At 32.6% G+C, this 24,171-nt stretch overlaps 1 pseudogene; it reads right to left on the reverse strand.

Moving 5' to 3' along the window:
- Positions 1-1,165: 1,165 nt before the first annotated feature.
- LOC149563169 (polyadenylate-binding protein 2-like) lies at positions 1,166-24,171 on the reverse strand (annotated as a pseudogene).

A 24,171-nucleotide genomic window follows, 5' to 3' on the forward strand; every position in this document is an offset into this window, starting at 1 on the left:
CCATGTACCTATTAATACAAGAATGTTTGCTTGTGCCTCATTTTTGTGGTTAGCCACCTCTAACAATTTCTACAAACTTAGACGTTAACACTAATATTACAATGAGAATTTCTACACCACAATAAATAATGCAATTGAATAATATTTTGAGTGCATACAAATAAAAATTTATAAAAACTTAAATATAACACTAAAAAATAGTGAGACTATTTATACAACACAAAATAATGCAAAATAATGGTGTTCTCAATGCACTGGCTTCTTCAAAACTAGCTGAGATCATTCACAAAACAAAGTACCAGGCTCTATAAAGTCTGCAACAACAAATAGTCTTGAGTTGGATAAGGACAAAAATCTCAAACTATGTCATTTAATTCCAAAAGCAGAGTTCTTGTGAAACATTATCCAAAAATTTGAGTCGATAAATGTTTACTTAAAAATGATGAGCCAAAAAAAGCACACACTAAACTCTTCGTAACCCATACGATCCATGTACCTATTAATACAAGAATGTTTGCTTGTGCCTCATTTTTACGGTTAGCCACCTCTAACAATTTCTACAAACTTAGATGTTAACACTAATATTACAATGAGAATTTCTACACCAAAATAAATAATGCAATTGAATAATATTTTGAGTGCATACAAATAACAATTTATAAAACTTAAATATAACACTAAGAAATAGTGAGACTATTTATACAACACAAACTAATGCAAAATAACGGTGTTCTCAATGCACTGGCTTCTTCAAAACTAGCTGAGATCATTCACGAAACAAAGTACCAGGCTCTATAAAGTCTGCAACAATAAATAGTCTTGAGTTGGATAAGGATAAAAAATCTCAAATTGTCATTTAATTCCAAAAGAAAAGTTCTTATGAAACATTATCCAAAAATTTGAGTCAATAAATGTTTACTTAAAAATATGCAAATAAATCCCAATAAAACATCACATAAGAATAACAATCACCAAGCCAGTCAAACAATGATCTAGTAGTGTAGTAGAGAAATTTCCATTCTGATGATGGGCTCAAGATGTATTGGCCTTTCTTTAGAAGATGTTGAATCTACAATAGTGTAGGCTACACTAGTAAAGGTTGGATGGTAATGAGTTCTAACAAGGTTTGGTTTCTCAGGTAAAGCTTCTAGGTCTTGAGAGTATTCTAGGTTGTCCATGTTGTATTCCCCATATGATTAGAAAACAAAGTAGCATGAGTTATTAATAGTTTATCAAGTCTGAGAAACAAAAATGCACCAAGTACATGTTGTTGAATTTCTTGTGCTCCACCCCTCCTTCCACCCATTCTTTGTCCTTGTTGGTTCAAAATTTGTAATTGAAATGGTAGCATAAAATTTTGCATTTGTGCCAATCCAAGGTGAATGCCAAGTAGAAATTTGTTAGAGAAAAGGTTTAATTTAATTTCTTTGATTAAATTGTACCCTTTCTCCCTTCTTAATATTTCACTATATGCACCACTTGCATTCTCATTTAATAATTATTTAGTAATTATTAAATAGCATTTACCTTTTAGGTTACCCTTTTCAAGTTTCAATCTCCTTCTATAAGGATAGATTATTTGTAATTATCTTACATCTTTTTCATTTCTGAGAATACAATTTGCATATTTTTAGAGAAAAACCTTTGCCTCTTGTCTTTTTCTTCTCTATAACAGGTTTTTACATGCAGGTATTCTTTGGGCTTTGTGGTTTTTATTGCTCAAATCCTTCATGGTATCAGAGCCAAATCTATTGTAGCTTGTTCAATATTTGGAAAAAAAAGAGAACAAGGGTTTGATAGAATATATCTAATATTTTTCAAGCATTTTTCTTTGATTTTAAAAGGTGCAATGGTGATGATTCAAAAATAATAATTACAAAGGTGATTTTGAAATAGCGATATCACCCTCGTACAAAATCCTTTTTCTGAGTTTTTTTTTTGTTTTCAAGTAGAATTTCATGATCTAAACATTGATGTAGGTTGTTTGTGATATCTGTTTCTAATTTTTTTTGAAAATCATAAATCCTCATTTTTACATCTTCAAAGGCTTCATTCGGGCTCATATGGACACATATTTCAATGCTATTTTTTAAAAAAGTGCATGATTTATAGACTACTTTATAGATCTAGTATCACTTTGAAGTAATATTGAGTGGAAATAGAACTTTCAGCATTTGGTCATTTTTTGACCTACAAAAAATAGGTATTTGTGATTCATATCTAAAGTGTTTTTGCTCTTCTCTCTTTTATGCATTCCTACTAGTAGCTAGGGTTTAGTTTTTTGCATTGTGGGAGGTGTTTTATCATATTATTTCTCTTATTTACTTGTGTAAACCACAACTACATTAAAAACAATCAACACCTTCTAAAATAATGGCTGAGACCTCTTCTTGTCCAAAAGTTCTGATGGCTCATAATTATCACACATGGAAGACCTTGATGACATTGCTTCTCCAATCAAAGGGGTTGTGGTCTTGTTTAGATGTAGTGTAACTAGTTTTACAAAGGCCTTTTTAGGTCATACAACATAGTAACAAGATGGATGAGGTAGTAGGATTGATTTCTTTATAGGTCTTTGATAGTCTATAGTTTCATCTTGATGGGTACAATAGCCCTCTAGCTATGTGGACCAAGCTTGAAGGCTTGTTTGGTATAGTGAATAAGTTTAGGACACTTTAGATTGAGGTAGAGCTCACCTCTCTTATACCAAAATTTTCCCCCTCCATTAAGGACTTCTTGATGAAATTCAAACAATTGAGATCTTTATTATAGGGTTGTGGGTAAACCAAGATTGATATTGAGTGTATGTAACTAATTTTTCTAAGCTTCATGTAAACTTTTAGATTTTTTCTTCTAGATTCTATTCCACCAAAGATGCTTTGGGCAATAGATTTACCATGCCATTCTTTGAGGTTTTTTGTGATCATTTGACTTGAAAGTAGGATAAGCTCTCTTAGTTGGATTCTCTCACAGGCTCATAGACTTATGCATTGGTACCTTGACTATCTTCAAGGACAAAGGACAAGACACAAAAATATCATTCTACAGAGTCTCAGATTTATTCTAGCACTCATAGTTCATCATGGCCACCTTCTCCTAAGGGGGGTAAATCAAAGCTAGAAAGACCAAAATTTTCTTATTATAATAAGCCTAATCATGATGAGTCACATTGCTATGAGAAGAAGTTAGATGGCCATGCCAAATAGGTTTTAGATTTGATAGCTCTCCTTTGGAAGAGAAACATTGATATTCCTTCTACTTCTCATAGACCTTCTTCATCATCATCATTTAAGTTAGATGGTAAAGATATAGGAAAGGGTCATGCACTATGTCCAAGTACTACTACTCATTCTTCTAGATGGTTACTAGATTTAGGTACTTTACACCATATGTCATCTTCTTAGGATTTGTTCTCTTTTTTTGAGGTTTCTCCCACTCCACACATTTTGATGGGGAACAACACTATTATGACTATATGTGGGAAAGGTTCTATTGATATTGATGATGGTACATTTCATGATATACTTTGTGTTCTATATTTTTCCTCTAACCTTCTCTCTATTTATCATATTACACACAATGGGTCAGGGAAGACAGTTGAGTTTGCATAGGATTCAGTGCACATTAGAGATAGTGAGATAGGAAATATTATTTCTACAGGGAATATTGATCATGCTTCCCACCTATATTCCTTCTCACATTTTGGTCCACCATCTCCACTATCAAAGACTCACTCTTTTCTTCATGAGAGTCTACTAAGGTGAAATTAGGTTGCTTGAACTTATGTTTTGTTCTTGAGACTAGTTTAGTGACTTCTACACTTCCACCTCATGTTCATATTCCATATCTTGCACAAGATTACTCTTTAGCATTGCCTACAATTGTAGGTCTAGTCATCGAGCCACCTATTGTAGTTGTTGAGGATATATCAGAGAACATACGTCTCCTCTCAGATGATAGATTTAGCACACCTATTATTCCACCTCATTGGAGATTCTATTTTAGGATTCTCATGCTTTCTCCTTTAAGCATCATCTAGGACTTCTAGCTACACCTTATATACATGTTTTTTATCATCTTTGGCCACTACCTTTATTTTGTTTAGATTGGAGCCACATTGGTATGTTCATTGACATAGGAGTTCTACCTTCTTCTTTTTTTTTTTGGGGGGGGGGGGGGGGGAGTGGCTATGAAGTCTCAAGTTTCTATCATGGAGGCTTTCATTATACTTATGTTCTTGATATATCCTCTTGAGATGTTTCATTTGTGCATCCTTTTTCTATCTCTTTTTGGATTCAAGCTTTTCCCATTAGGTTTTCTCTATTTCTCTATTTCATAGATATTTGATTATGACTGGGTACCTCATTAGGCCTTGCTATTGGGACCCAAGTTTGGTTTCAACATTGCATTGTAGTTTCTTTTCTATTTATATATTATTTGTAGCTAAATTGTTGCTCATCTTAAGGGGGTTATTAAATAAAAAAGTTATTTCCATTTCATTTACTAAATTACCTTTTCTCCCTTCTTAAGAATTCACTTTATGCACCATTTGCATTCTCATTTAATAATTATTTAGTAATTATTAAATAGCATTTACCTTTTAGGTTATCCTTTTCAAGTTTTGATCATCTTCTATAAGGATAGATTGTTTGTAATCATCTTACATCTTTTTCATTTCTAAGAATACAATTTGCATATTTTTAGAGAAAAACCTTTGCCTCCTCTTATCTTTTTCTTCTTTGTGATAGGTTTCTACATGCAGGTATTATTTAGGCTTGGTGGATTTGTATTGCTCAAATCCTTCAAAATTTTTGTTGATAATCAAACCCTGCAAGCTATAAGGAATTAAAAGAATTAGGGAGTTTCTAGCCAAAGTGACTCCTTGTGATTCAAAATTAAACTACTACCCATCCCATTTACTAACCTATGGAGGAATCAAGCCATGAGGACCCTGACCATAAAATAGTTGTTGTGGGGCGAGCCTTGGATTACCAGGATGAAATGGTGACAAACTAGTTAGTATTGCAAGAGTGACTCCATTAAGATCTTTCCTGATAAAACTAAGCCTAACATGACAATAGATCAAGAGTTTACATTTTTTGCAAGCACTTTAATCTTCTATGCATCTAGGAAATCAATATGGGCATCTTTAATTTTCTACCACAAGAACTCTACATACCTAAAGTCTCACCCTTCTCTCTAGTTTTCATTGAGCCAATGAAACACAAAGAGGTTTTCTTCTAGCCATCTTTCCACTCATCTCAAAAACCTACAATTGATGACAAATACATCACATTCAAAACCATGTCATGCTCTAGTGGATAGAAAATAGGAAAATATGGTTAGATACTATGAATTCAAAAAAAACATCTAACATGATAATAAATAACATATTATAGCTTGCATGGCTTCTTCTAGAGAAGAAAAAGCCACAAACTTAGATCCCTTGCTTTGATCTTGGGGGTCCCTCATAACCTAAAAATGGTGGCATGATGTTAAGAAATTAAATACACAAATAAGTAGAATGTTTTTCCATGAGAAGCTATAGGAGCTAAGTTTAACCACAATGTAATCCAAAAAATAATAATAAAATGAGAAGAATCTTAACATCATAGTCATGAGAAGACATACCTTACAAGATGTTATGGTGCCAAATTTTGAAAACAGTTCTTTTAGCTTTTCATCATCAATGGAATCGTCCATATTTTTTAGATACAAATTAGCACCCTGAAATTTTTTCATTTTTTCTTTCCTCTGTTGTTCAAACTTGGTTTTCAATTCTGTCTCCCTTTTAGCATTTTTCTGTGACCTTCCAACATACCATTCCTTATCATCATTAAAAACATTTCCATTTAAACTATCAACAACATTGCTAAACTTGGAAGTTTACCATCTTCATATGTAGTTGTGTTAGACAAGTTTTCAGAAAAAACATTGCTAAACTTGGAAGTACCCATTGTTCATGCTCTCTTTCTTTCCATCTCACAAAAAAACAAACATAGACTTGCTTTCCATTAAGCAACAAGCCAACCAATTTTTTAATGGAACTCTGTGCTGCCTATTCTTTCTCATACTAGACAAACCATAACCTTTGGACTGGCCATTGTTATCTATAGCCACTTTGCAAGAAAGAATGGTCCCAAAAGTACAAAATGTATCATACAATCCTCTATTATCTATACTTTTTTCAAGATTTTACAAAGAAATAAATTTAATATTAACACATAAATCTTCAACTATTATGTCATAGAAAGAAAAATGAAGAGAAAATTAAAGTCTAGGTTAAAATTTTGATGTAATATATTCACCTTGATGTAGATGTTTACAGAGCTACTATTCCAAATGCTTGGATCATGATGGGAAAAAAATATTCCCATCGACTTACCATTAATACTAGTATAATTTAGAATCTCTAGAGCGCGACTACCTTGAAATGCAAAAAATACCTAATTTTATTTAACATATCATAAATCAAAATCGAACTACAAATATCAATTCATTTTTCTCAAGGAAAGGAACTTAGTTACCAATTTTAAGAAATCAATAACATGCAGAAACAAGTGATTAAACATGCTATGGAAATTGCATTGTCAATTACAATAATAAAGATTTAGTAAGAGATACATAAATAAGCTTTGGTCAAGGATCTATGAAATAGTCTTTGGGCCCTTCATAGAAAAGATGCCAATTTAAACCTTAAGAGAAATGTGGTATATTCAAATTAGGTAAATTACCACATTGATTCCTATGATGCAACACACCTTGATGGAGGAAATCAAGATGCAACTCCTAGGTAATTTAATATATATGATACCTTTTGGCTTGGTATTATGCCTCAAAGTAACTCTTGAAAGCTACCAAATCCTATAGATATTTTATGACTACTGAATACAAGCTTAGAGTTTCAATGATGGGAAAATGCTAAACAAACCCTTTGTTGAAGTTTCAGACAATTTCCATTTCTAAATGATAGAAAAGTTAAAACAAGTAGTAAAACTTCCCCTGGTAATCTAATTTTGGAGTCTATTTGTTAAGGTTGATGTGTGCAAATAATCCCCTAGTAAGGTCAAAGAGAAAAATTGTAGATATCCTTAGAGTGATTTGACTAAGTTTGTAACAACTTTGAATCCCCACCCTCCCCCTATCTAGATGCCTTGGATGTTGATGAGTTTTAGAACCCCTCGAGAGTCTATTGCTAGCCCTTTTTGTTCCTCATAATGTGTGGGCTTCTTTGGGTTCCATGCTCCAACCAAAAGAATTTTTAGTTTGTTTTCATTGTTACTCGTCTCACCCTTTGTGAGACATATTTTGTTTTCCATTTAGGTTGTTGTGTTCTAGCTTTTAGGCTCAATTATTCTCTATTTTTGGTCTTGGGCTTTTCCTGTGTTAATCTTAACAAAAAATTTGCAATTTGTTGGACTTGGCTCCATGAAACCATATAATAGACATGACCCCTAAATGTAAAAGAAAACAGCTACCAAGATTAGAAATAGGGACATCTTCAATGTCTCTCTTAAGCAAAAATTTCATGAGATAAATAATGCCTCAATAGATGAAAATATCAATAAGGAGGATGGTCATGCTTATAGTAATTTTCTGATTCCTATAACACACAAGGCATTAGGAACATGCAAAGGATGTTACAAAAGAAAGAGGGTTTCAAATACTTTTCTAGAAAACTTGTTGTATGATGAAGATTTTAAGGAAACCAATATATTTATAAAAGAAAACAAGAAATACACAAAATTCAAACAAAAAAGAAGAGTATGAAAATGCAAGGAGTCAATATCTCTTGAAAAAGACAATCTCAAGAATTTTTGGAAGGAACTTCAAAAGAGGAGAAAACAAATTGAGAACAATATTACAGTTACCCAATGGTTAGAATATGCAAAGTTGATTTTTGAGTGGATAAATAAGAAAAAAATCTCCTCCCATAGTGAACACACCAGTAGAGCTCTTCATGATGGATGATGTAAAAAAGAGAATAAATAAACTATCAAGTGGTAAGTCTAGTGACATTAATAGGATTCAAGTTAAATTTTTAAAATGGGGAGTTGAAACCCTTGCTCCTCACATAAAAAAAAATCTTCAATAATTTCATTCCAGATGGTGTTCCAATGGATTAAACAATTGGTATGGTAATTCCCATTTTAAAAAAAAGGGGACATCAATAATCCATCTAACTTTCACACTATTCTTGTTATCTCTATCTTTGGTAAACTTTCTGGAAGTATGTTGGATTGTAGAATCGACAATTGAGTAGAAGGTGAAGGGAAAAAAGAAATGGTAAGCCATAAAGCATGTACATCTTATCTCTATTAACCACTTTTGTGAGGGTAATACCAAGTGCCAACATTGAGTGTGTGTTTTTCTATTGCACTAAGGTTTGCAAGTAAAGACCATCTTGGGAAAATATGTTCTTTGCACATTGTTAAAAATATCATTGAATCCTTTTCTTCTCTATATTATTTGGGAAAGTAGCATAGGCTAATTCCTATAACATGAATAATCATATTCAGAAGATAGCCAAGATCAAATTTAAAACCTAACTAATAAATTATTTAGTATCTCACAGTGACACATTCTATAATCAAGAAATAACAACCAACTATAGAAAGCTCCTTCTCATAGGAGAAATCACTTAAGCATGACATCAACATTTTTCATAGTTAAAACTACCTACATTGTTCTACAAAAACAAAATATAAGGTAAGAGATAAAATCTAAAAGTTTATGTTAAATATTTTTAAATAACTTTGACTTTTGATTGTAAAGATCCTTTATCACTTCTTCAAAGTACAAATAGTATTATAATATAATAACGAAAGATTTGATTTGAACCATGCAATCTTTCTCATATTGTGTAGCAATAAGATCATAAGACAAAGTATCCAAAAACACCTTCTCATCCTCTACAAGAGTCTTCAATATAACATCAATTTGACAACTAAATATTTCACAAGCAATGAATGGGAACCTACAAATGAACAACAACAAAATTGCTCTCTCATCATGATGATGAATCACATAGTATGATTTAAAACGTTGATGGTAAAAATATCAACACAACTAATCTAGAAGCAATTCTGAACAATTTAAATGGATTGTGGAAATTTGATCTCTCTAAACAAAAACATTACTTAAATAAAGATAATATATATTAAAATTAATATATTTTATATCAAGTAAGTAAAGGGCACTAAGTAGACTTCATGGTAGGAGAAAAACACAAAATAATAGAGGATATTACAATTTACTTAAGTGTTTGCCTATTGTCTACTTCTTCTAGAGACTCTTCTACAACATAGCGCAACATCTATTACACCTGTGCTCTACCCCGAAGATTGCAAAAATGTCACAAGTGATGTGATACAATACATATTATCTAGAGATTAAAAAACATATTAATGCAAACTAATTGTTAAAAAAACAATATTAGAATAATTTTCTCTATAAATGAAAGACTAGCTTTAAAAGGCAGTGTTGTTGAACATGACATTGTAAAATGATCTAATTAAATTTTGTGAGAAACTCTACAACATTAGTGTTTATAAGGATTTAGAGATAGAACCAAAGAAACAATACTTCTTGCATGCAGAAGTAGGTCACAAAAAATCCATTCATCTGGCATATCAAGAATTATAAGGTTGAGATAGGTAGAAAGTGATTCACTGTATCTTCTCTCTTTATAATTTATCAAAATATTGATTTCTATGTAGGGTAAGTGCAACAAGATGGTGTATAAAAAGGGGGGTATAAGTGGACACCTTTTTTTTGAAATCAGGTAAACCTGAACTTGGGCAAGACATTTGAAGGTCATCCACTAAAAATGACAGATGCATAAAACGTATAAATTGTAGTACTTTAAATCTACTTTCTAAAATACTCAAGTTTTTACAAAATGGATAAGATTAGTTGGGTCAAATCCTACACACACAAAAAATAGTTCCTGATTTTTTTAGAAAACATAACATAGTTTTTTTGATGTGTAGCACAAAAGACATAGTTATATTTAGTTTTTTGCATATCCCTTTGGTAGGATGATAGTTAAGAGGCATATCGAGAAGTTGCATTTTTTTTGTTATGAATTATTGAATAGACTACATCCTTAAATTTTGGTACTTGTTCATGTGTTGAGCATAAGTTACATCAAAATAATTGAAAAATGAAACTTTTTAAAAAATTGTTTATATAATCAAGTGTAGAACAATAATAAGTAATTTATTCTAAATTTGGTTAAGTATATCAAAAGCTATTAAAAAAATGGCAGACATGTGTGTGAGGAATGTCAAGGCATTGGTAAAAGTAATTAAATTTTACAATGTTAATGTTATCAAAAAAAGAAAAAATTATATGGTTAGAAAGGTAAGAAGACGTGTAAGATTATGGTGATGATTTTAGGGATACCCACTTCACCATTAGTGTAATTGATGATGACAAAGATAATAATTCATCTTAGAGGATGAAAAAATGTCTAAAGGAAAAAAAGGAGGGAAAACAATCTCCCAAGCCTTTGGGTCATTTTCCTAGGCTATCACCAAGCCATAACCTGATCGAGTTTTGTGGATTCAAATAACCTAATCTAGTTATGATTGTAAAAAATGCATTTAGAACCCGATCGGGTTTTGTATTACTACTTCACAAGGTTAGATTGAGGGAGGGAGTGAGAGAGAGTGAGAGAGAGAGAGAGAGAGAGAGAGAGAGAGAGAGAGAGAGAGAGAGAGAGAGAGAGAGAGAAGGTTATATATTATACTAAACAAGTGTCTATCATGTCCACCAATCTTTGTCTCCATCCCATCCTCTCTCTTATTTTCACTCTTTATCCTATCTTCATCACTCTTTATCACATCCTTGTCTCTCTTTCTCCTATCTCCTTCTCTCTCTCTCTCACTCTTTATATCATATCCACTAATCTCTCTCTCCTAACCCCCTCCCTCTTTCTCCTATCCACTTCTCTCTCTCTCTCTCTCTCTCCCCCCCCTTTTCCCTCTCTCTCTCTCTCCTATCCCCTTCTATCTCATTCTTTCTATTGTATCCTCTAATTCTTCTCTCCATCTCATCCTCTCTCTCTCTCTCTCTCTCTCTCTCTCTCTCTCTCTCTCTCTCCCCCTTTTCCCTCTCTCTCCTATCCCCTTCTCTTTCGCTCTTTCTATTGTATCCTCTAATTCTTCTCTCCATCTCATCCTCTCTCTCTCTCTCTCTCTCTCTCTCTCTCTCTCTCTCTCTCTCTCTCTCTCTCTCCCTCTCTCTCTCTCTCTTTGTCCTATCCCCTCTCTCTTTCTCTTATCCTCTTCTCTCTCTCCTTCTCTCTATCTCTCTCTTTCTATCATATCACATAATCTCTCTCTCTCTCACATATCCCCTTCTCTATGACTCTTTCTATCATATCTCCCAATCTCCCATAACCTCTCTCTCTCTCTCTCTCTCACACACACACACACACACACACACACACACACATCCCCTTCTCTCTCATTCTCATTCTCTCATTCTCTCTCTAATTCTATCATACCCCCTTCTCTCTTTCTCATATCCCCTCTCTATCTTTCTCCTATCTCCACTCTCTCTTTCTACTATCCCCTAATCCTTTCTTTTTATCCTATCCCCTACTCTCTCTCTCTCTCTCTCTCTCTCTCATACCCCCTCTCTCTTTCTCATATTGTCTTCTCTCTCACCCCCATTCAGTATCCCTCTCTCATATTCCCTCTCCCTATTCCTATCCCCTTCTATCTCTTCAGCCTAGCCTCACCTCTCTCTCTCTCTCTCTCTCTCTCTCTCTCTCTCTCTCTCTCTCTCTCTCTCTCATTCCCTCAATCACTCTCTTCTTCCTTTAATATATCTTTTTGTAGTAGTAATACAAAACCCAGTTAGATTATACAAAACATAATCAAGTTATTGAAAATTGTTCATAAACAACATGTCAATGGTTATTATGTTGTTTTAGCGTGGTCCACAAGATTCTACAATTGTTTCATATGTATTTTTATACTAGTTATGCATGTGTAAGATTTTTTATACTTAGAAATGCTAAATTTTATATTTTTCATATGCAAACATCTTATTTTATGTTAGTATCTTATGATTGAGCATAAAATAATCATGTTTTTAAAAAAAAATTTTGTAGTTTATTATTTATTTTATTCATGTTATTGTTTGTAGGGTAATTTTCATCTACAATCATGGGAAAGAATAAGAGAGGAAAAATAAGGAAAAAACAAGGGATTGTATGATGAGATTAAGTGAAGATACATCATCAAATACCTCCAATGTAAGTGATGAAAATCTACCTATTGATAGTTACATCACAACACACCTAATTTGACAACTGAAAATGTTCAACATACCCAATTGAAATGATTATGAAAATAACACTTATGTCACTTGATGCCCCTAATGTGACATCTGAAGTTGAAATGATCAATGTGCATGATGTAAGTAATAAAAATATAGAGAGCGCACATACATCAACATATCCTAGAATAAAACATAGAAACCCAAAGTTTCTAATTGACATTGATGAAAATATTTTGAAACCAATGCATGGTGAAATGTCAGAAAGAAATTGTAGGAGAATTATTCAAAAGATTTGGAATAACTATTTCAAAAGTTTAAATCAAAGTGGAAGATTCCAACTTGGTTTTGAAATGGTTAAAAATCCAAAATTTAGAGAGACAATGAGAATTTTGGGGTTAAGAACGTTTAAAAATAGTAGTGAAACAAGAACTATTAGAAATCTCTTTGATGCAAACCAATCCATTGGTTCAAAAGCACATACTAAATATGCTGATACAAGTCGTTGGGTCCTCACATTGACCATAATGGGAAGTATAATGGAAAATACTTGCATGGTAAACAAAACAAGTAAATTATTATGGATAAGTAGAACAACATTAATCAAAGCCTTAGTAAAGCAAGAGGAAATTGAGGATTCTAATGAGATTACTTTTTGGTCATTCCAAGGTAGACTCCCACATAAGGATTAAGTTACTGTTGATGCACTAAGAACATTAATAGAAAATTTTTGGCATGAAAATACAAGGGAGAAATTAGAGAAGGGAGGTATAGAAAATTACATTGCTAAACTCCATGGCTTTGACCCAGATGTAACTAATAGTATGGTCAACTGTTGGAAGGAAAAGAGAGTTAAAGTGAATGAAGTTTCATTTCAGATTACAGAGGAAGTCATTACTTTTGTGTCTGAAATCCTGGCGGAGGGCTTCAAATTTTATAGAGACAAGAAGCTATTGACGAATGCGGTCAAAGATTTTGTAAAGAAAATGATGGAGAGGAATGATCTGGTAAAATGTGAAACATACTATGAAATGGATTCCATCAAAAAACTTTGGAGGTATGTTTTGTGAGTTGTTATAGAGTATATTTCATTGGATACTAGATTTGACTAGGTGAGAACTCATCAATTTGTTTTTCTCAATCATTTTCACCATGTCATCAAGATTTCTTTCTCCTTTTATTTATTTACTTCTATGAGCAAGGCTATCTAAGGATTCAAGAAAAAAACCTCTATGAATCCTACCCTACATGAGGGAGTATTACTATTAATTTATGAGCATTTTAAAGCCCAAACTTTATGCAAATCTCCTTAGCTTGGTGCAGATGCCTCTGAGGACTTAGGAAGCTCAAGTTTTTCCTCTAATTCTAAGGATATTCAAAGTATCATCTCAGAGGGGGAGGAAAATGTTTCCTCTAGAAAGAGGGCCAAAGAGTTGGAGAAAAAATCACCCTCATCTATTACCCCAAGTAGGAAGAGCCCTAGAGGACATGGGCCTAAATTTATTGACTAGGGTGATGAAGAAAACATTGAGGAAGGGGAGGAAATGGAATTTGATGATGATGATGAGGAGGAGATAGAAATTAAGAGGGAAGACCCTATTGCAAAGAAAAGGAAGTGGGAAAAATAGATGGATGCTGAGGCGGTTTTGGGGTTAGGGCCATATATCTCAACAATTCCTCTTTCCCCTATTCATCCCCAAGAGTAGGAGAAGGAGAAAATTGGAGGAGAGGGTGGAGAAGTGATTATTAAGGATAGGAAAAATGCTTGGAGAAATTTTAATGTTAGAACATCCAAGATGGGGATTGTTAGAGAGATAATGAATCCCCAAATCTTGGAAGAAAAATAGGGCCAACTCTAGTTCAAAGAACTCATCGATCCAACTATGGTGGCAATAACAGATAATACTAGGGAAATAGGCATGAATTTTTTGAATAATGCTTGAAATAGAATGATTAAAAATTTCAATTCAATCAAATGGCTTTACCACAAATTGGAAGAGGTTAGGGAAAAAAATTGGCCAAATGAAAAGCAATAGAAAGTAGCTAGGTCAGGGAAATCAGAAGGATAAGGAGGATCAAATCAGTTTAGCTGAGAAGAAAATTTTGAATTTGGAAAACTATAATCATAATCTAGTAAATTACATGATCTCCATCCTCAATTCTATCAATGATAACATTCTGTCTCTTACTGGAATGTTAAAAGCCAGAGGTCTACTGGATGAGAGTGAGGACAAGGACAGAGAAAGAGCTAGGGTGGAAGAGGATGTGGTGACAAAAATTACCTTTAGTAGCCTAAACCAGGAAGCCTAGAAGAGTTAGGAGCAGATGGCTGAGGAGACTCACAAAGTCTATGAAGTAGCTCAAACGATGCAGGAGCTTAAGTAGAAGACAAAAGAGTAATCATGGTTTATTTTTTCCCGTCTCTTGCTATTAGTTTATTGCTATTTTTTGTCAAGTTGGCTTTTTTTATGTAAGTTGAATTGGCATTATTGTTGGCATTTATGTTTGGCTGGGCTTTCATGCTTATTATCAGCCTTGTGACTTGTCTATGTTTGACTGGGCTTTTAGTGCTTATTATCAGCATTGGTTTTTATTATAACTATTGGGTTTCAAGGTCCCTGTAAAGCCTATTTTTCTTATAAAAAACCCAAGGGATTCACCAAACCAAAAAGATGTTTTCATAAGACAAATTGGAAAAATAGACTGTAAGCCACATGTAAAACATTTTTTTGGATATGACTCAAACACATGTTAAAATGAGCAAGGTTGTGTATATTTCAAACCGTTGGTCCTAAGATCTAATCATCTGCTTTATTAGCTCTGGTTGGTTGGATTTAGCCTAGGACCAATCTCATTTCAGCCATAATGTCCCTCTGACGATGTCAACCATAATGAATGGAAGTGTCCTTAAGGGTCTCTAAGCACTATTGGGTTGCAATCTTTGACACAAATACAAAAGTTATGACATATTTTTACTTTTCATGTCTTATTACATCAAAATAAGTGACATATGATTACATGTTACAAAGAATTTGATAAAGATGTTACATTTCTATATAAAATAATGAACGTTCATGTGTTTGATTAATTCCAAGAAAGTAAGCTGAAATACAAGTTTGTATGCACACATTGAACAAGTTGGATGGAAATCCAAGTTTAATTTATATCAAAATGAACTACATATTATTTCATATAAATCATATAGCTACAAAAATATATTGTCTCATTAGTACAATACAAAAGTCAAATACTTGACAAATGTTGAATTGTGCAATAGAAATGTTGAATGTGCACAATATAAATCTCAAATATATACAATAAAAAAGTTGAATATATGTCAATGTCATGTGATGAACATAACTACATATGTATATCACTATTACTATCTATGATTGTACAGGATCATCAAAATGGAGCCTCTTTGATACAATTTGTGGCTTGCCGAGTGTTTGCAAAAGAAAAATTAAAATACACTATCAAATATCTTATCTATAAGTAATATGAAAATAACTAAAAATTGAGTTCTAAATTGTGGATAGTTGAGTTTTTAAATATCTCATTCCTTTGTCCCATAGTTGAATCAAATGATAATAGTAATGGGATCCTTCATCGATGGGTGGGAGTCCTAACAAAATGATGAGGTAGAGTGACGATGGGAGACACAACTACTAATGAACCAATGCTCACAGGAGGCACAACATCGATGAATCAGTGCTAGTATGAGGCACAACTTGTATGGTAAGAGATAAAAATTTAGCATTATAGAGTGGAATTAGGTATTCCAAATAAAGTAAAAAAGTAAAAAGAAAATGTACTGTAGCCTGAGCTAGATCTCCTGTGCTAGTAGGAGGTAAAACCATTGATGAAGAAGTATTGGTATGAGGCACAACCTATATGATAAGCGATAAAATATTAACATTTTAGAATGGCATTAGGGATTCCAAATAGAGTAAAAAAAACAAAAAAATACTATAGCCTAAGTTGGATATCTCATGCTAGCAGGAGGTACAACCACTGATGAAGTAGTGTTGGTATGAGGCACAACCTATATGGTAAGTGATAAAATGTTACCATTATAGAGTGGCATTAGGGATTCCAAATAGAGTAAAAAAACACAAAACATATTGTAGCCTAAGCTAGATATCTTGTGCTAGTAGGAGGCACAACCATTGATGAATCAATGTTGGTATGAGGCACAACTTGTATGGTCAGCAATACAATATTAGAATTGTAGAGTAGGTGTTAGGGATTTCTATCACACACACAAGAAATCCAAATTGATATTAGAAGAGGGCTTCAACTAAGACTCTACATACATACCCAAGGCTTTTGTTGTGTTTGACCCCATCTTTGATGCTTGGGACTCCAAACAAAATGAAATGGGAAAAGATTTGCACGAAGTCTCAAAGAGTGTTGTAATAGGTAAAAGATAAATAACACATGTTAATAAGACAAATTGTTGATAATTTCTGTAAAATTAAAAAAAAAACATGTACTTATTTGTAAATACAACCATGTAATATGTATATAGAACAAATGCATACTATAACCAAAAATTTATAAGAAGGAAAATATGAAATTTTACCTCTTCAATTGCCTCAACATCGATAGTCTCATGTGCATTCATCAACTCTACAAAACTAAATTGTTTCTAGATATATACAACAAACAAGTCAAATCATATTCATCAATATTAAGTACATGTATATATATTCATTCATAATAAATTTCAGAATATAAACTTGACATTTATTTAATACCTCTTTTTGTTTTACTATTCTTGCCGATTTCCTTCCCTTTCCTCCAGACCTCGAGCTATGTGGATACCCTAAAGAAGAAAAAGAATAGAACATAAGAGGAATAAATAAGACACATCACGAGTTCAACTCAAACTATAAACTTGATAAGTTTGCAGGCTATGATACCCCATAGCTTTCAAGGCCAAAGTTAATGGTAGAAAGTGTGGTATCATCAATTTGAGAAATTTCAGCCCCCGACAAGCCCTATAAAATAGTAAAGAGTATTTTTATAAATATAAGATAATGTTTTAAATGGAAAGAAGACACAATAACAACAAGAAGATCATAGGAGGGCAAGAAGACACAAGAAGGACTTGAAGGATGATATTGGAAAGTTATTATTGTATGTTTAAGAATACCAATTAAGAAACAATATTTCAAAGCTAATGCATTATTTTACTTTTAAGAATATTTAAATTTTTTTACCTTAGGTGTTCTTTCTCCTAGCCTCACACCTCTAGCAGAATGAGTGCTATGTGGTGTTCTTCTGTTGCTTGTTGCACCCTGCATTGCATATTGTTTGAACTTATTAATCTAAAGTGCTCTGTAAAATAAATAAAAATATTTACTTTTGAAATATTTAGGTCATTAAATAATATAATTTTAAAACTTATGAGGTTCATTAGATGTGGTTTGGGTAATGCTAGGAGCAATATATGTAGATGGGAATTGGATAGATTTGATGAATGGGAGGGTTTCAACATTGGTAGGAGATGGAAGAGGATCTATAAGCAAGTTGTTGGTGTCATACAAATTAAGAAATAATAGTTTAAAGATAAGTCATTATTGTACTTTTAATAATATTTAAACATTTACCTCTGGTGTTGTTGCTCCTAGCCTCACATCTCTAGTAGAACAAATACTCTATGGTGTTCTCAAACTACTTGTTGCACCTTGCGTTGCATATTGTTCACATATCAATCTAGAGTGATCTAATTTTTTTTTTTTTTTTACTTTTAGAATATTTAGGTGATTAAATAATATCATTTCAAAACTCTAACAAACAAATTTGTGTATCTTGTCCATCGAAGACCATCACCATCGAATCATCTGTGAGTGTGAAATTCCCACTTCAATATGAATAAAAAGTATTCCCACAATGTACACATGGATGAGATGACACTCCATCTTCAAAAACCTCCATATATATCCCATCATACATGTTCTGACAACTAAACTAAAAATGCTTATTGGGCCCCAAAGACTGTAATGATCCACATGATGACAATGCAGGAGGCACAAGTAATGATGACACTGGTGGTGTTGGAATTCTTTATAATAACTGAGAGGGGGGTGAATTAGTTATCCAAGGTCTAGATGTACAACTAAAAAATTTCATAGCTTAGTGAACCCATATCCATAAAACATATTCAACATGCATGCATCCATTAGATCATACATTCACTTAAACTTGTCAATTACTATCAAATCAACTTTGTAGAAATGTAAGCATGAAACATAATAGATTCAATAACACATTTGACAAAATGATTTTATGTGGAAACCCAATTTGGGAAAAATCACTAGTAACATGCTACTAATTTTCACTCTTTTGAAATGATGCCCTGTAAAAGGTCAACCCTGTTAAAGGTTACAATACACACTATTAAATGTGACCTGGTTAGAGGATTTCAATCACCCTATCAGGAGTGAGCCTTGTTAGAGGATTTTAGATCATTCACTTGCAATTTCACCTGGTTAAAGGATTTACAAATGATTGTTAGGTCAACCTTAATCCAAAGGATGTACCCTAGATTGTACAATGATTAGAAAGTAACAATAAGGTTTGATTGGATAACAACTTACAACTCACTTGTAGATTATAGATCTATGTTTCAGTCATCCATTCTACTTGGCTTTCATACACTTCAACTCTGATAGCTTGTTCACCCTTCAAGCATCCATACTCTTAAGCCTTCTTTCTTTGCTTGCAAATAGCAATCTCTTTTATTTGATCTTTGATGAAGAAATACCCTAGTATCCTTGTCTTCTTAAGATTATTGCACATGACAACCTTTTATTTTGACCAACCATCTCTATGAATAGAAAATTAAAATATTTTGTCACCTAAACTCTATCATCCATTTTAGGGTTAGGTAGGATTAGGTAGGATTCAATGAATTTACCCATATTTTTATTTTATTCCCTTCTAGAAATTTCTAATTCAATCCTTTTTGAATTCACATCAAAAAGGTTTACCATGAATTATGTACCACCAACTCATCATAATTATCTTCCACACGCTTCACAAATTTAAGAAAACAAAATAATTGTCTTAGATTTTCCAAATCCATAATTTAACATGAAATTGGCACTTGGCATCAATATGTTGTGACTCAGCTTCCATACTATTCTTCCACTTGTCATCAACTAGATCACTTGACAAACACTAAAGTTTACTAGTGCTCAACATCAACTAAATTTTACTTGGCTTACATTATATCACTTGGCATACACTAGAATTTTACTTTTCTTGGCTCCAACTAATTTTTTGCTTAGCCTGGACTAACTTTTTTGGCACCTACTATCCACTCAGTCAAGCTTGGTAGACATAATTCTTCTTACTTGTTCTTCTAGACTTAATGTATCCAACCTTTGTAACCTTAAGTAGATAATCAATGCACTATATCATCACTATCTTAACTAATCTTTGTACTTCTTTTCTTTATAATAACTCAACCTTTCCTCTAAGTGTTCCTATTATCTTATTTGATCAAATCCTCTTCATCAATCAAACAAATGTTAGTACTCAAATAATCTAAGAAATTTTCTTACCAATATAGTAAGTTTGACATTAGTGATAAAACAATGATTGAAATAAACTTTCATACTTGTATCAATCTATTTTCAACAATCTCCCTCTTTAGCATTGATGGAAAACTAGTACAACTAGTACAACCAACAATAATACCAGAAGGAAAATAATTCCTTGTATTGAAATCTCTCCCTCTATCAAAAACTTTCATCTTTTGTACAAGTTACAAAATTCTATTCTAATCAACTCATTCTTATGACTCCCTCTTGATCACTTCATTTTTAGGTATCCATCTCTATCCTTATATCTCCCTCAACACTATCTCCCTCTTACTAGGTAGATATATCTTGAAGTAGATACATTATCTCCCTCTAAGTAGGTATTTCGTTCATCAATATACTCTCCCTTTTTGAATCCTAAATTCTCCCTCTTTGATAACAATGCCAAAGAATTGTTATTATAATATGAAGATAAAAAAATTCTTAGTGCCTCCCTCTATCACCTAACTTGTGACTGATTTGTAGCTCTAGCTCTTTGATTACTTTAGGAAGCTCCTAAAGTAGGGTCCACTGCATGAATGTGTAACATATGTCAACCATCTCATTTGATGCATGACACTTCTCATGCTTCTAAATAGCCTTGGATAGGGGTATCACCCCTAGTTTACCTCTTAGATACTCATGAGCATGCTTAGGTAATGCTTTTGTGAAGATATCAACAATTTTTTCTTTTATATTTACATATTCTATCTTCACCTCTTTGTCTTGAACTAATTCTCTCAAGTAATGATACTTGATTGCAATGTGCTTAGTCTTTGTATGCATCACTAGATTCTTTGATATATTTATAGAACTTGTGTTATCACAATTAAGTGTCACAGGTTTAGTGGTTTCCTATTTCATACCTTTGAGTAGTTGTTTGATCCATACAATGTTTGTACATTTTATTGCAACAACATCATATTCAACTTCAATGGTAGATTGAGATATATAGTTTTGTTTCTTTCTAGTCCAAGTAACCAATCTTTTTCCTAAGAAAAATACTCCTCTAGTGCTCTTTCTATCATCAATATTTCTAGCCCAATCAACATCAATGTAGGCTCTCAATTCAAAAAAAATATTTTTACTGTAGTATAGACCATATTCTTCTTTACCTTTTAGATATCTCATTATTCTTGTAGTAGTCATCAAATTATTCTCATTGGGATTAGCAGAGAATCTTGCAACTATCCCAACAGATAATGCAATATCAGGTTTGCTATGTACTACATATTATAATTTTTCAATCATAGACCTGTACAATGTTTGATTCACCTCAGCTGAATAATCATTCTTTGACAATTTATGTCTTGTCACCATAGGTGTGCTTACTATCTTGGAATCTTCCAATCCAAAAAAAATTAGTATCTCCTTTACATATTTTGATTGAGTGATGTATATACATATTTCATTATATGTACTTGCAAACCCACAAAGAACTTGATTTCTCCAAACATAGACATCTCAAATTCTTTCTTTATTTCATTTGCAAAAGCCTTACATAAAGTATCCTGACCTCCAAATATGATATCATCAACAAGAATTTCAAATAGTAAAATACCTTTTCCTTTCTCTATCTTCAAGTATAGATTGTTGTTGTGATCAATCCTCTCAAATCCAATCTTCACAAGATAATTGTGAAGCTTTTCATACCATGCTCTTGGTAATTTCTTTAAACCATATAAAGTTTTGTGTAGTCTATATACCATGTTTTTATTGTTAGCATCAAAAAGTCCTTCTGGTTGTTCTATGTAAACCTCTTCTTCTAATATACCATTCAAGAATATAGATTTGACATCCATTTGATAAACTCTAAAACCTTTGTATGCAAAGTAAGCAAGAAGAGTTCTTACTCCTTCCAATCTTGTAATAGGAGAAAATATTTCACCATAGTCTATCCCTTCTTCTTGTGCATACCCCTTGCAAACTAATATTTATTTTTTCCTTATGAATTGACCATTTTTATCTAGTTTATTTCTAAAAACCAACTTAGTACCAATGACATTTTTGTCTTATGGCCTAGGAACTAGAGTCCATGTCTTAATTTTTATTCAATTTGGTCAATCTCTTCTTTTAGGGCTTTATTCTAGTCCTCATTCTCTAAGGCATCTTTCACTATCTTTGGATCATTCATGCTGAGAAAAAATGTATCACTTCTTAAACTATTCCTTATCATTGGTCTTGCATTTTTATCTCCAATAATTTGTGCAGCAGGGTGATGTTTTTTGACATACTTTGACAATCTTGCTTCTGCTCTATTTTCCTCATTTGGTCTCTCAACTTCTGGCTCACTATGTACTCTATCAGGTAGTTCAACACCTCTTTCATGTATACTAGTCTTAGAATTATAACGTGCCTCAACTTCATTCTATAACTCAACAGTTGATTGTAGCTTGGTTCTTGAATGCAACTAAACACTCATAGTTTACGAGTCGACAATCACTAAAAAATGCTATTGATTTGTAACTTGATTTACAATATCTTCATCAATAGAAATACCTTAATAAAAGTATGGAAATGATTTTTATTCCTTTGGCATCTTCATAGGTTTAGCCTCATGTACTTCTATATATTCATCAAATTTCAAATTTGCACTTTCCACAACTTTGTTAGTGTTAGTATTTAAACACTTATAAGCTTTACTTCTTGTGGAATATACAAGGGATATAATTTCTTCACTTTTTTCATCTAGTTGCCATTCCTAAAATCTTTGAGAATATAACACTTGCTTCCAAATACTATAAAATATTTTACATTGGGTGAGTATCCATACCATAGTTCAAAAGGTGTTGAATGAGTACCTTTCTTAGCTTGCACATAGTTGAAGGTATAGATAGTTGTACTTACAAAATCCTTCCATTATTTCAAAGAAATGCTCTTCTCTATCATGAGTGTCCTAGCACAATTCATTATAGATTTGTTCCTCCTTTCAATAATTCCATTTTGTGGAGGGGTCCTAGGGGCATATGTCTGCCTTTTGATTCCTCTATCATTACAAAATATCTCAAACTCATTTGATGTAAATTCTCCTCTTCTATCAAATCTCAAACATTTTAGACTTTTACCTATTTCTTTCCCAACTCTTGCTAAGTACCACTTAAACATTTGAAATGCATCAGATTTCTATTTCAAAAAAATAAATGTCATCATCCTAGAATAATCATCAACAGACAACATAATATACTTATCACCTTTGTAGCTCCACAGTTCAATTGGTCCACACAAGTCAGTATGAATAATCTCTAGAATTCCTTTTGAGGTATGAATCTTACTCTTCAAACTAGACATTGTCATTTTTCCTAACTGCCATAGTTTGCAAATTATATTGTCAGGCTTCTTCAACTTGGGCAAACCTATCACTCTTTTGATGTTACCAATACTAACCAAGTTATCAAAATTAACATAACATAACCTCTTATGCCACAACCACACATCATCATATTCGACAACTAAACAAGTAGCATTATTCATATCAAGGTAGAATAGATTACCTCTAGTTTGATCACCTTTTCCTATTATTTTTCCATCACTATCATATATCTTAGCAATCTTTTTCTCAAATTCAACCTTGCAACATAAACTATTTAGTTGTGACACACTCAACAAATTATAGTTAAGTCCTTCAGCATAATAAGCATTGTAGATAGTAGTTTTCCACAATCCATTAGAATTCTTAGCTGTGTTTTCTGGGTAGATTGTGTTACAATTTTTGCATCAACATTTCGGATCACACTCTGTGATCCATCATCAGGATGAGAGAGCTGAAGGATAATAAGCATTGTCACATAAAATCTTTTCTATGATTTTGACAGAACCTTTTCCTTTTATCAGAAAGGGTAAATTATTACCAAACCTTACAATATTTCCATCATAATAATTCAAGGTAATGAACTTACTTTTATCTCCAATCATGTGATGTGAAAACCCACTATCAATGATCCATCTATCATTCTTATCCACATAAGACACTAGTGCAATTGTCTCATCCTTATTAGAATCATCCTTCATTGCAACATACACTACTTCATCATCATGATTGTTAGATGCATCTTTGATTTCCTTTTCAATAATGTAGCAAGAGTCCTTACCTTTATCTTTGTAATCTTTTTTATATTCATCTCTTCTACTCTTATATTTTTCTCCACCTTTGTAGTTCTTCTTCTCTAGACATCTAGTAGCAATATGACCAACCTTATTGTAATTAAACACATGATATATAACTTACCTTTGAATTCTCTTTTAACTCTATGAAATCTCCTTGCAAGTAGTTTTTCAAGCTATTCCACAT

The sequence above is a fragment of the Cupressus sempervirens genome, chromosome 4 (assembly GCF_028749045.1).
Source record: "Cupressus sempervirens isolate cs-2001-9-10 chromosome 4, ASM2874904v1, whole genome shotgun sequence".
Lineage (NCBI taxonomy): Eukaryota > Viridiplantae > Streptophyta > Pinopsida > Cupressales > Cupressaceae > Cupressus > Cupressus sempervirens.